This window comes from Sphaeramia orbicularis, chromosome 14 (assembly GCF_902148855.1).
Source record: "Sphaeramia orbicularis chromosome 14, fSphaOr1.1, whole genome shotgun sequence".
Taxonomy (NCBI): domain Eukaryota; kingdom Metazoa; phylum Chordata; class Actinopteri; order Kurtiformes; family Apogonidae; genus Sphaeramia; species Sphaeramia orbicularis.
Genome location: NC_043970.1, coordinates 17065540 through 17079376, shown reverse-complemented (window position 1 = coordinate 17079376; position 13837 = coordinate 17065540). Strand labels below are relative to the sequence as shown.

Below are 13837 nucleotides of genomic sequence, written 5' to 3'. Positions count from 1 at the left end.
TTACACTTGACTTAACTGGGCTGACTTAATACATTTACTTAAATCACATCAAAAGCATTCGGTCCAGATGATGAAAGTTGCACTCCCCAGATTTTCAAAGCAATGACCTTCTACTTCCAGATCCCACATTCCATTCATATACTTCCACCACTTCCTTGAAATATTAAGGTCTAGTTGAGACAGATTCCTGCTCGGGGACCGCTTCTTTTTAAATGGATATTTTATTCACCTGATTCAACCTTGAATAACCAATTTATTGTGAACTGGTTTAAGCTGCTTTGAAATACTTGTCTCAGATGTTTTGGTGGAGCTGTGTTGTGTTCACCTTGAAGTGAAGTGTTGTCTGATGCCAACAAAGTTTGGACTAACCTTGGTCTGTTTGTAACATTTAATTGTACACAGAGCAAAACGCCAAACTCTGATCATTTGTCATGAGTGTGTGTATGGTCATTCTACTAAAAAGAAAAAAAAAAAAAAAAAAACAGAAGCCAGCAGGTGGTTTGGGGTTTGGTTAAGACTTGTATAAACTGCAGGGTGTCTATCTTCATTTCTAAAACTGAAAATATGTAACTCATGACATCTTTAATACTTTACCACATTTTATCTTTAATGCTTTCCAGTTTTGTTTTGTTTTTTAAGTCATTCATAATGTTGGCATGAGATATTTTAATCTTCTAAAGTGTACACTGACATTCTTTAAAGAAACTCAATAAGTTTTATGGATTTCATTGCGTCTCATTTTTGCAGCAAAGCATGATTATATTTCTTAAGTTCCAAGGAAACACATCTTTACATCTCAGAGGATCCGTATTTTCACGTTTGTTTGCTTTTCCTAAATGAGAGTTCCTTGATGAGATGAGATTTTCTTCATTTGGTTAGTAAAACATCAGGATTTGGTTTAAATATTCATCAATACAGCATAACGTGAGTCATTTTCATCACATCTTGGTTGAATTTTCTTTATTGAGCTTAGCCCTTGCAACATAGTCAGGCCAGACCAGTAAAAGAATAACATAATAATATATAAATAATGTCAACTCCAAACTTTTCTCTATGTCTTAGAGCAAAAAAAGTTAATTTACATTATGAAAAGATTTACATCTACAAACTATCCTTTCAAACAATGTGAATAACATTAACAAACTGACAAAATAAGTATAATTTTTTAAAAAAATACTCCATATTTTAATGTTTTAAATCACTTTTACAATGCAGTAACAACACTCAATAAAAAAAAAAAGAAAAAAAAAAAAGGGAAACACACACAATACAAGGGGGATGTTGTTCCTTATACATTTGACTGCTTTTCCATACTCAATCTGATATCAAGAATTTCTGTCCTTGAATATGATCCATTTCTCCCATCTTCGCTTAAAAGTTCCCATCTTAATCCTCATCTGAAATGTTAATTTTTCCATGGAATATATTTCCTCCATAATGTCCAGCCATTGTTGTGGTTGAAAAGGGTCACTTTTCAACCAGTTCCTTCTGACTACCTTTTTGCAGGCAAGAATTAAAATTTTAAATAAGTAAGTGTCTTCTCTTTTAATTATGTCATCAGGTATTAGACCAAGGTAGATAGTCTGGGGGTCCATTGGAATTTTATCATTTAAAATATTCTCCATTGTCTGAACAACATGGTTCCAAAACATTTGCATTTTTACACGTGTCCAAAAGATATGCGAGTGGTTGGCATTCATGTGTCCACATCCTTTCCAGCATTGCTGCTGTTTTCCCAGTTGTTTGCTTTTAATATAATAAGTGTAATTTTAACAATATTCTGCCTCAGTTTATCATTTACATTATAATATAAAAAATACACCAAACATTTAATAACAGGCAGAATCTTGTTAAGGTTGTTCATATTTGTTCAGGTTATTCACATTTTTTGCGAAATTATACTTTGTTTTAGTGTAAATACATGAAAATATTTACATTTACAAAGAGAAAAATTTGGAGTTGTCATTATTTATATATTATTTTAATAGTATTTTACAAGCCCCTCCCACTTGAGATTGAACTGGTCTGAATGTGGAACCTGAACTAAAAGGATTGTTAATATCTTCAGTGTAATTTTTGCATTTTGAATCATTTTGAATATTTTTTTTTCTTCCATTAGAATCAGGGGTTTACAGTGCACAGAGTTTGCTACAGTTCACCATGATGTTTTTACATTTTTACATTGCTCAGCCTTCCTCTTCTACCTTTTTCCATTTTATTGCATCCAGCATTAAGGAGAATTTCCGTCACCTAATATGTCTGACTGGTGTTCAGACTTAATATCCCGTCTAAAAAGCCCATAACAGACAAAATAAAGACTGATTGTAGGAAAGCCATAACAACTTCCCCACAAGATGGATGATTTGGTAGTGATTTAGCTCAAATTATTATGTGCTTTAACATAAACTATATCACATGTAACAGCAGTTGCCTCATCCACTACTGCTTCGACTGGTTAGTTTTGGAACATTCACAACATAACAGTCCACGGCAAAGTTTTTGCACTTATGGACAGACAGACGGATGGACGACGGACTCACGAAAATACCCTGCTGCAAGGGCCGAGGGTAAAAATCAAACACAAGGTTCCAAATTGATTATTATCGCACTTACAATTTCCTCATAGTGACACACATTTTCACTGGAGAAAGTCCAACAGACATGTAATGACCTAGCAGCCTGTATATCCATTGAACATAAACTGCAGCTGTACTTAATTATCATTTAGATTATTGGCTTTACTACCAAGTGTGGCATGATGGCTCCTGCTTTGCTCCAGCTCAGAGATCCATAGCTCTGTTGGTGAAAAACTCAGACAAGTTTGCTTCCAAAATCTCTGTAGCAAGCCAAGTAATTACTGAGTGATTGGTATTGATCAACAATGCTATTAGTCCCCTGTAGACAAATATGGTCATTTTGTGTTATTTGGTTCTTTGTCCAATAGCAGCCTGTGTGCAGTGACTGACAACTCAGTCATTGCCTCAGCATTTACTCACTTGGTGACAAAAGATCATTGAGAGCAAACAGCAGAGTTCAAACTGCTGCCATTTTGATGTATTATCTCTGTGAATTATGTTTAACCTTGTTTTAGAGTTCTTCAAATGAAGCAGCAATTTATATGTTTAGAAGAATGAATAAATAACTCATTAGTCGCTTTTCCATCGGAAATCTGCGCAAAACTTTACAGATATTTACTAAATGTCAAAAAAACAGAAGTGCGTAATGTCAGTTTTTCCATTAAATCACAAATGCGATGATTTGTTTATTTATTATCAGGAGATGACACGAGAAGTCATTCCACAAACATGGTGACAAACGTAAATATGGTGTTGATTTACAGATATATTCATTATTATTATATATTACTAGGGATGCACCGATCCGATACCAGTATCGGGCATCGGCTCCGATACTCAGTGTGTACTTGTATTTGTACTTGTAAAAGTAACCCGATACAAATGCACCGATACCACTTACGGTCGTGTGACATTCACAGTTCAGTGCAGCAGGTACGAGGCGGTGGAATAATGTGTGGGGAGTGTGAAGAGTGTGGAGATTTTTCAAAATAAATGACGGTGATAAAAGTAACACTGACTGACAGTAACATTAAAGAAACAGACACAGATGGAGCGTTCTGTCCGTCCTCTGTGTACATTCCACCCATTTTCCAGGTGCTGGCGGATGCGTACCCAGACGGAGAATACCACCAAGAACCGTGGAGGTAGAGGATCTGTTCAAAGAATGACTGTGTGAGTTAGAGTAAAACTACTGACAGATTTATGACAACTACCCAGGCCTGGGCCAGAATTATGGAGTGGTGCAGACCGCCGCCAGCAGAAGTGAAAACCAAACTTATCACTCATTTCTCTTTTCTCTTCCTGCTGAAACGTCGCTTTTAAACCTTACCAGCGAAAACGCTGCAATATTAGTATCACATTAGTGTTACCTCTGTCATCTCCATGTTTGTTATTGCTGACTTTCTTCTTCTCAAAAAATCTTTACTCTTCTTCGTGGTATTTGTCCAGTATGGTTAATTCAGAGCGGCGCCCCCTGGTGGATTAATTGAGAAACACTCATTCCAACACATTTAATGTCAGTAGCAGCACCTTGTTCCAGTCAGACTAATGACAATGACAATAAAGCACATTTACAAAAGGAACTAAGAACTGGAATGGGATTATTAAGTACTTGTATAGGTACTCGCTATCAGCAAGTACTTAAATTTAAGTACTTGTACTCGGTCTGGAAAAAAGTGGTATCAATGCATCCCTATATATTACCACTCTATCTCGTACTAAATTAAAAAATGATTGGGTTTCCTGGTGTGTCCACACATACCGCGACATGTTTCTTCTTCTTCGCTTGTTGTACCTTCTGTCAACATACGTTTTTTTAATTCACCTGACTCTAGTTGCGAAAAAAGGTCTTTCCATTGCAGTTTTGCATGATATACCACTTGCGCTACGCCCGAAAAACCACCTCTTGCCAGCGCCATAACTTGTAATCAAAAAATGAGACTTTTGGCGAAACTGTCATTTTCCCATTAGGCAAATTTTTATGTGCAAGTTATATTTGCGCAATTTAAGGGTCAATGGAAAAGTGACTATTGTCCTCCCCTGATGCTGTGTCAGTGTTCCATTTACCTGTACACAACATGTTTCCAACATAATGAATAATCAGCTCCACATGCTGCAAACCAATGATATATGTGAATAATTACAACTTCAGTCATCCATCTCTTAATACACCTGAGCATTATACCTGATGGAATCGACACTGAAAATCCGATAAGAGCCAAGGATTTTAAGAGTGTTGTTATTTTTCATTTGTCCTCATTTATTTTTATTCGGTTAACTCCCCTTTGAACAAGAGCCCAAAATCCTTTTAGTGCTCCATAATTTACTAGCGTCTCAAACCTGGAGCTTGTGATGCCAATTTCCAAGGCACTAACTTTGAATTCAGAGGGAGCCTTTTATCAAAGCAAAGTGTCAGCCAATCTGCAGTATGGCTCGAGGGCCCGGACCAGTGTGGGGACTCAAATGTTTGTTTACTCTGCTTGTCACTTGTGTAATGCATTGGAGAATAGGCTATTTGAGTCACTTACATCATCAGACCAGTTGTATATTTGTCATGTCAAACATAAGACATGGTGCTGCCTGTGTTTAACGTTGCTTTCTTTTGGCACACTCTGTTGTTTTCTTTCACTTTTTTTTTTCATATGTAATAAATCTATGATTGACGACTCTGTTGAAATAACGGTTACATTGAATAAGGTGACGCGAATAGTAACACTGCATAATCGAACATTAAAAAACAATGTGCTGATACATTTATTTATTTTAGGACAGATTTAACCCATTCAGGGCTATTAAGGAAGTATACATATATTCACATCATTGAGAAGAAAACAGGTCAAACTTGTGGGTTTTTTTTTTGGGTTTTTTTTAACAATAATATGGTGGTTCCAGTGGTGCAGTGGTTAGGACTGTCTTTTCACAGCAAAAAAGGTAATGGGTTTGATTCCACTGAACCCACTGAACCAGTGGAGGGGACTTTTCTGTGTGGAGTTTGAATGTTCTCCCCACGTCCGGCTTCCTTCTAGTGTCCAAAGACATGCACTCAATACATTAAGAGGTCAATCAAAATTCCCCATATGTGTTTTTTGTCGAACTGGTGACACTTCCAAGGTGTATTCTGCCTTTGCCTGTTGGATAAAAGTTGAGAAAATGAATGAACGACTGGTGGTTCAAGCAGAAAAGTGAACTCCCCTCTCTAGTGGAGACCTTCAGCTCTGGAAAAAAATAACAGACCACAACAAAATTATCACTTTCTCTTATTTTACCATTTATAGGTATGTGTTTGAGTAAAATGAACATTTTTGTTTTATTCTCTAACCTACTGACAACATTTCTTCCAAATTCTAAACCAAAATATTATTATTTATAGCATGTATTTGCAGAACATGACACGTGGTCAAAATAACAAAAAGATGCAGATGTCAAATAATGCAAAGAAAATCAGTTCATGTTCATTTCTAAACAACATAATACTAATGTTGTCACTTGGGAAAAGTTCAGACATCAGTATTTGGTGGAATAACCCTGATTTTCTATGATCGCTTTCACGTGTCTTGGCTCTCCACCATTGCTGTTGGATGTTGAATTACAGGAACTAAACAAGAAGGTATTCACTGAACAAACTCACTGAACACAACAACACAAGAGGAAATATACACAGCTCTGGAAAAAAAATAAGAGACTACTGCAAAATTATCACTTTCTGCGATTTTACCATTTATAGGTATGTGTTTGAGGGTCAAAACACAGTATTCGAAATCTCTGTGACGGGACATTTTAGAGACAATCTGACAGATTAGTGTTGCTAAATGACCCACATTTTTACTTTCAAATTAATTTTTGCTTTAGTTGGACCATAAGGGATTATCCAAAACAAGGAGCTACTTTATATTGAAATAAATGTCGGAATGGCAATCAATTAAACTTCGCTCTCTGACGGGACATTACTGTGTTTTGACCCTCGAGTAAAATTAACATTTTTGTTTTATTCTGTAAACTACCGACAACATTTCTCCAAAATTCCAAATGTTTTTTAGAGCGTGTATTTGCAGAACATGACACATGGTCAAAATAACAAAAAGATGCAGATGTCAAATAATGCAAAGAAAACCAGCTGATATTCATTTCTAAACAACACAATACTAATGTGGCAACTTGGTAAAAGTTCAAACATCAATATTTGGTGGAATAACCCTGATTTTCAATGACAGCTTTTACGTGTCTTGGCTCTCCACCATTGCTGTTGGATGACTTTATGCAGCTCCTGACATAGAAATTCAAGAAGCTCAGCAATGTTCCATGGCTTGTGCCCATCGATCTTCCTCCAGAAGTTTTCAAAGTGGGTTCAGGTCTGGAGATTGGGCTGGCCATGACAGGGTCTTCATCTGGTGGTCCGTCATCCACATCTTTACTGACCTAGCTGAGGCCAGGAGCATTGTCCTGACAGAAAAACCAGTCCTCAGAGTTTGGGAACATTGTCAGAGCAGAAGTCCAGTAGTTTTCAATAGTTATTTTTGATTCCACTTACTTTGGCGGTACTAATAGCACTGTTTTTGCCTGTTGTAAGAAGATAGTGATGGCCACAGTGGTGGTGTTTATACTTCTGCTTCTTCAATAAGACATGGACCAGATGTTTATTCAGTAGAATAAGGTGTGCTTGTGTTGGAATTCAACAGACACAGGAATGGAATGGCTGTCATACATACAGACATGCTGATTTCAGAGGAAATTGCAGTGGTCTCTTAATTTTTTTCCAGAGCTGTATATGTGAGAGCTCCTCAAATTCTACCCTGCACTGGAGTACAAAAATAACATTCTTCAAAATAGATGTAGTTGAAGGTAGATGTAGGATTTGCATGTGCTTATATGATTACATTGCTATCGTGGTTTACACCTGGCGCCATAGATGATTAGAAAAGAGGCACTGAAGAAGTCTGAAGTGAGTAAAAGGATTCTTGCAGAAAAGTCCTCTATGAAAAAATCAAGACACTGGTTCTTATCATGGATGTGGCCTACTGACACAGCCATTCACTGAGAGAAGAAGTCAGCTAATGTCAACACCTCCTGGTACTTAACATATGCAAAACAGCATAGTGTACAGTATAAGACATAGACAGTCACGGTCACTGACGTCAGGAAAAAGTACAGTGGTCAGTCAAAAACCAATGTTCCCACTTGGGTTTAACCAAGCAAACAGGTCAGATTCTTCCTGTAATGGTTAATATATTTCAGCTGCAACACATTCTTCGGACTGATACAGTGAGTCAGTGGTGTAGTGGTCCCTGGAGAAGTGGGTATACTCTCAATTTTTGCCTTTTTTTTTTTAAAAAGTAGTCCAGAAAAAAAACACTCTGTTTTAGAAACATTGACATATAAGACTACTCTATTTAGTTTACCCAAAAATCCATCTGCAGTATTTGCTCTCTATTATAAAATTATCATGACTTGATCAGGAGCAGTTTGTAGGTATTACTGGTCACACAAGCAGCTGCACGAATGTACATGGATTCAACATGAGGCAAAGATAGGATAACATTAACCTTTCATAATGTTAGCCTACTCACACAGTTTAACTATTGGCGACAACATCTCTTTTCCTCTAAATATGCAGTCACATGACCGGTTGTTTAAAACATTGACTCATTCTGAAACCACCTTAAAACTTATGTCAGAATTATGTATTCCATGAAAGTAGGTTCTCTCAATATGTGTCACTCACTTGAAAGACGTTTATTCTGCCTGTCTTGTTTGCATTTCCAATAATCGTGGATCTTTCAATGAGACGTGCAGTAACCTGTCAATCAATTGGGGTGAAACTGGCACCTGAGGTGTCCAATCAGGTTCCAGAGGTGGCCAGCAAAAGTTAGCAATATTTTCCTCGGCATGACCCACCCTGTTCTGCTTCTGATTGGCTCATCAGTCCTCATGTTAAAAAGTCACCAATCTAATCAGTGAAGGCCAATTAGAGGCAGAGTAGGGCGGGTCATGGCTTCACAATCCTAGGGGAAAAAATGGGCAATTTGGCTGCAGATACTACTGAATGGTACACATCAGGGGGGATTTAGAGGTGGGTATATGCAATACTGACTGAAAAATAAGTGGGTATACTCTGTATACCCTGGACTAAACCACTGCTGTGAGTTGCTTCTCGTTTCTTAACCATCAGTTTGATACGGAGCATAAAGACTGGACTGTGTTTCAATAGAAAAAGGTCATGTGGTCTGATGAGTCCAGAATGACCCTGTTCCAGAGTGATGGGTCCATCAGAGTAAGAAGAGAGGTGAACAAAGTGATTACCCATCATGCCTAGTGCCTACAGTACAAGCCTGTGGGGGCCTGTGTTACGAACTGGATTTACTCCAGTTCTGGATGCATTCATTTTCCTATTGCGACCTAGAACAAGTCACAACAAAGTCACTACAAACTGTGGATAACCATTGCATTGTACAAATGATTTCATGGTGAATGCCTTCTGTAATCAAAGCTAACAGCAGTCCGATGAAATATTGTGTCTGACGTATGCTTTGACGGGGCACTGTATGTTGTATTTAATGAACAGAAACTCAGAAAATCCAAATGCTTTAGCTGGCACAGAAAGCTATGATAAATACAACACTTGCAGTTCAACACAACAACCCTCACCTAAAGGTAACACATGATGACCTTTACAGCCATACAAAATTTGTAGAAATTTTAAATTCATAAGCTGACAACCTGTGCTACCCTGAAACATCATGAGTGGTGTTAAAAATACATTGACTGCCCTGACTCTATGACTGCACCTGCATTTCACAAACAACTGACTACTTAACAACTCTCACAGGAATATTTTGCAGCCTGTTTATAGGCCCATAAATGTTTATGTTTGTCTTTATTTACTTTAAAGTCTGTATAGAAATTTTGCTTCTAAAAAGAAAGAATTACTGATAGAAACTTTGTGTTCTTTCTTTTAGAACAACGCCTTCTTGTTCACTGGCAGAAGGAATGTAAATTTAAACAGATTGTTGATGCTTCTGATTTATTACCATAGACTGCCACTGTGGCAGAAAACTGAATCAGAAATGTAACATCTGTGGCACCAATACTGAGAGGCAGACAGAGAGAGAGAGAGAGAGTACTCATTAAAAGATGTATTATGAAGTTACTTTACAGGGCCTCTCCACTCTGTCACACCTCAAAACAAAGGCGCAGGAATCCCAGCACCTGTTAGTTTTATGGTTTCTGTTTCCTGCAAAGGCCACCTGTTTATTCTTTAATGGTAGCATCATCCAGCGCTCTATGAGGAAAGCAGTAAGTAAAGCTGTTATATTGTTTTTATCTGACTAACGCTAAATTTTAACGACTCAATAAATCACAGATTTTAAGGTGATGACATCAGACTCATTAGCTAATATTTTCTCACATACTGCCCTCCTCTTGTGAGATAAATAGGTACTTAAACTTTCAAAATGTCGGCTCTTCAAATATTATTCTCTGTTCAGTGGCAGAAAATGTAGTTTGTGCCATATTTCTTTCCAGACAGGTGTCAAATCAGCCCAGCATCAGGTCTTACTTACTGGCACTTAAGGTAGTAGGGGATGGAAGCATTAACATGTAATCTTTGTAAAAACCTTAAATTAAGAGACACAACATAGCCCATTTGACAGTAATGTACAACAAGAAAATTCTACCCACGTTAACAAACCTGCAAGAGAGGCAGAGCATGTCAAATCTGCACATCTCATAAATCATAATCACCTGATCGTAATATTATAAAGTGTTGCTTTTCTACGGTTAAGACGTGGAGTGATGATAAAAAAAGATAATTATTGCAATATCATTTATATAATTTTATGTCATGTCACACATTTTCCTAGTAGATGTTTATTTTGGTAACTAGAGCTGTTTGACTAATGGAATCCCAATCTCAGTGTCAGCCTGTGTTATTATAAAACCACAAAAGGCTGAAATTTAGATCATTAAAAAAGCTGGCTCCAAAATGCCCTAATTTCTATAGATTTACTCTGAAATTCTGTCCAAAAATTACTAAGTCAATATTTTCTTATTCAGGACTCATTCAGCCCCATTTATTTTAATCTGCCACAATAAAAAAAAGCAATCTCGTCTTCATCTAAATATTGCTTCGTTAATTTCATCTCATGGGAAATAGGAGGCCATGACGTCTGCCATGTTGGTCTTTTATCGATGGCACTAACACAGAATCAGATGTTAGGATTTTCTGTTTATTTAACCCTCCAGTATCCGGGTGCGCCTTTTAGGCACACTTTGTACTTCGTGTTAAAAAACTTCATATTATTTTTCACAATTTAAATAAGGTTTGAATTCAAAAGTTGTTCATTTTTGCATGATCTTTAAAATTCCAGCCATCGACTAAAATGTGCACATTGTAAACAAAAGAAAATTACAAGACTAGCATCTGTCTCCCAAGTGTGCCTAAAACGCACTATTTCTTCCATTTGATATGTATGATTAGGGCTGACCTTGATTTACAAAAATAAAATCAAATTAAAGCAGAAAAATAAATCAATCTATAATATTTAACAGTTTGATTTATAGGTGTGCATTTTTGGCACACTTGGTGACAGATGCTAGTATTTTTGAACATTTGACCTAGCACCAAAAATAATGATGCAAATGAACCAATGTTGCTGTTAATCATTGACATATGCCAGGCTGCAAAAATCAAATAATATGTGATCCAATTTTTATGTAGTATGTTGAAAAAAATAATTTTTTTGTGTTTTTTGCATCCAAAAAATGGTTTGTTTACATTACAAACACGGCATTTAAAGGGTTAAAAAATGTGACAGTTATTGAGTATTTGGTATTTTTATTTATGGTGCAAGTTGATGAAATAGAAAAAAGTGTAAAAGAATTAAAAACAAACTGTATGAACATTTTTTCGACATTATTCCACAAGTGTTCCAAAAAGGCACACTTTGTGCTTAGTAAGGGCCTGGCTGGACGGGATACCGGAGGGTTAATAAAACACATTTTTCCCAGTACCCTTCAACAAACTGGTGTAAAGTCCAGGCTTCACCTATTGGTAACTAGGATAGGCTCCGGCGGTGCAGAAAATGGACAAATGGATTTTTCCTGACAGACAGCTCCAGTGTAGTGGTGGTTAAGAGGTTAAAATGACTTTTCCAGTGCTTAATGAAGTTTACTGTTTTACCAAGCCAGTTAGCTAGCACTATACCATTAACTCAGCTCTGCCCCCTGACCCTCCCATAGTTCCAGCTTCTTCAAATAGGGTCACTTCCACTCTCAAAAACCAACATGGTGATGACTAAATCTAAAAATAGGACCAATGGCCCTGTAGCTCACTAGCATGTTCTACCAAGAATCAAAAACAAATTGAATTTGTGAGGTTGTCAGGTTCTGCCGCTACGATATGCCACATTTCCACTATGTGGTACCGACTCGACTTGACTCAACTCGACTTTATGTTTCCATTACATAAAAGAACCTGGAATCTGGTACTATTTTTTTTTAGTACTTGCTTGGCCGAGGTTCCAAAATGGGTGAAGAGATGCTAAAATGTGACGTGTAAACACTGCAGACCACTGATTGGTCTGCAATACAGGGTTGTTTCTACGCCATTGCGTCATCAATGCGCGAGCCACCATTTAAAAAAAAAAAAAAGATTTGGAAGTTACAGTGAATATACGGGTAGGCTAATCCATGATGACAGCCCGCAAAACGTCACCATAATCAGTCGAGGAGGTTCAGACTTTTCTGTCGCTGCTGGCCGATGAAAAGATTAAGCGTGAGCTTGACAGGGCAACACGCAACGAACAAGTTTATCAGCAACCATGGAAGTTACATGTAGTGTCGCTATGATGACCAGGTACTCTAAAGTCGGTACTATCCTGTAATGGAAATGGCCTAGTACCTGGTACCTAAGTAGAGTCAAGTCGGTACCACATAGTGGAAATGCAGCTATAGAGTCCTGTGGTCTTGATGCAGGAGATTAATCTCCCAGTAGAAGTGGGTGGTACTTTCACTGGAGGAGAACTCAACAGATGAAATGAAAGTCCATAAATGACTTCCAATCAGTGCTCAGTGGTAACTATATCAATATCTCAAAGTATTTCTGTTAGATTTATGTTCTCATGTACAAATGTTATTTATGTGAATTTTGACTTTTCTTCTGTTACTTTTTTTTTCTTGTACATGCACTTTATATTTTGTACACTTTTAAGTCGAAGGTCAGTGTTCTGTACTTCCGGCTGATGACCTCACTTCCTCACTTTGCCTCCTACCAGAATATGAGAAATGTCCTCCTTTTATACGTTTCAAAAAAAGTGAAACAAAGAAGAAAATCCCTGTCTTTCTTATTGAAACATGTCAGAAGAAGAAGGAGAGAATACTACAAGCTCAACAATTTCCATTTTTATAAGCCATCAAAATATGGTCCATTATAAGCAATCAAAAATGCCTAAAAAATTCAAAAATCAAAATGTCTCAAATGTGAACAAACTTTGTAGACATTGTCCCAAGGAAACCACTCACAAATTTTGAAACGAACCTGAGCTGTAGTTTTATAGAAGACTGTAGAAATATAGACATTGGTGACCTTGAGTTTGACCCTTCAGGATCACTCAAGGTCAAAGGTCATGGACCCAAATGAAAGTCCATGTATGACGTTCTATCAGTGCTCAATAGGAACTATATAGATATCTCTAACCATTTCCATGTTGTAAGCCATTAAAATATGGCCCATTATAAGTAAAGACACATTTTAAATATTAAAAAAAATGTGTCAAAAATGCAAAAATCAAAGTATCAAAACTGTAAACCAACTTTGTAGAAATTGTCCCAAGGAAGCTACATGTAAAAAAAAAAAAAAAAAAAGGCATCTCAGGAACCAGTGGGTGATGTCATGTTCCTCTGATCACTGATAATGTCCAGTCTATGGTGATCCTTATAATCTATTCAGCAGTCTGCTCAGTGTCTACAAGTCCATAATAAAGAATCGACCCATCAGTCTGTTAAAGCAGTGAAACCTATGATTGCATGAATCTCCCCAGAGTAGACCAGGTGAAAGTGATGCCAATGGGCAGGTCAGGAAAATAAACACAGCATCTGTTGCGTGGTGATATCTTAGATTCACAGACACTGGGCGCGGACATGTGTAAAACAAGCATAATGAAAACTTTTGGTATATTTTCATCATCTATGTCAAGTTTTACAGCTAGTTACAAGATAAGTATGCAATATTTAGGGAATTTAGTTGCTTCCAATTGCAGAAATGTGAT

At 37.1% G+C, this 13837-nt stretch overlaps 1 long non-coding RNA gene across 1 annotated transcript; it reads left to right on the top strand.

The window, feature by feature from the left end:
* The first annotated feature begins 810 nt into the window (after positions 1-810).
* On the top strand, positions 811-12668 carry LOC115433357 (uncharacterized). Its single transcript, XR_003937345.1, has 3 exons — positions 811-821; positions 4601-4608; positions 12525-12668. It is a non-coding gene; the product is annotated as an uncharacterized LOC115433357 (long non-coding RNA).
* Positions 12669-13837: the final 1169 nt, after the last annotated feature.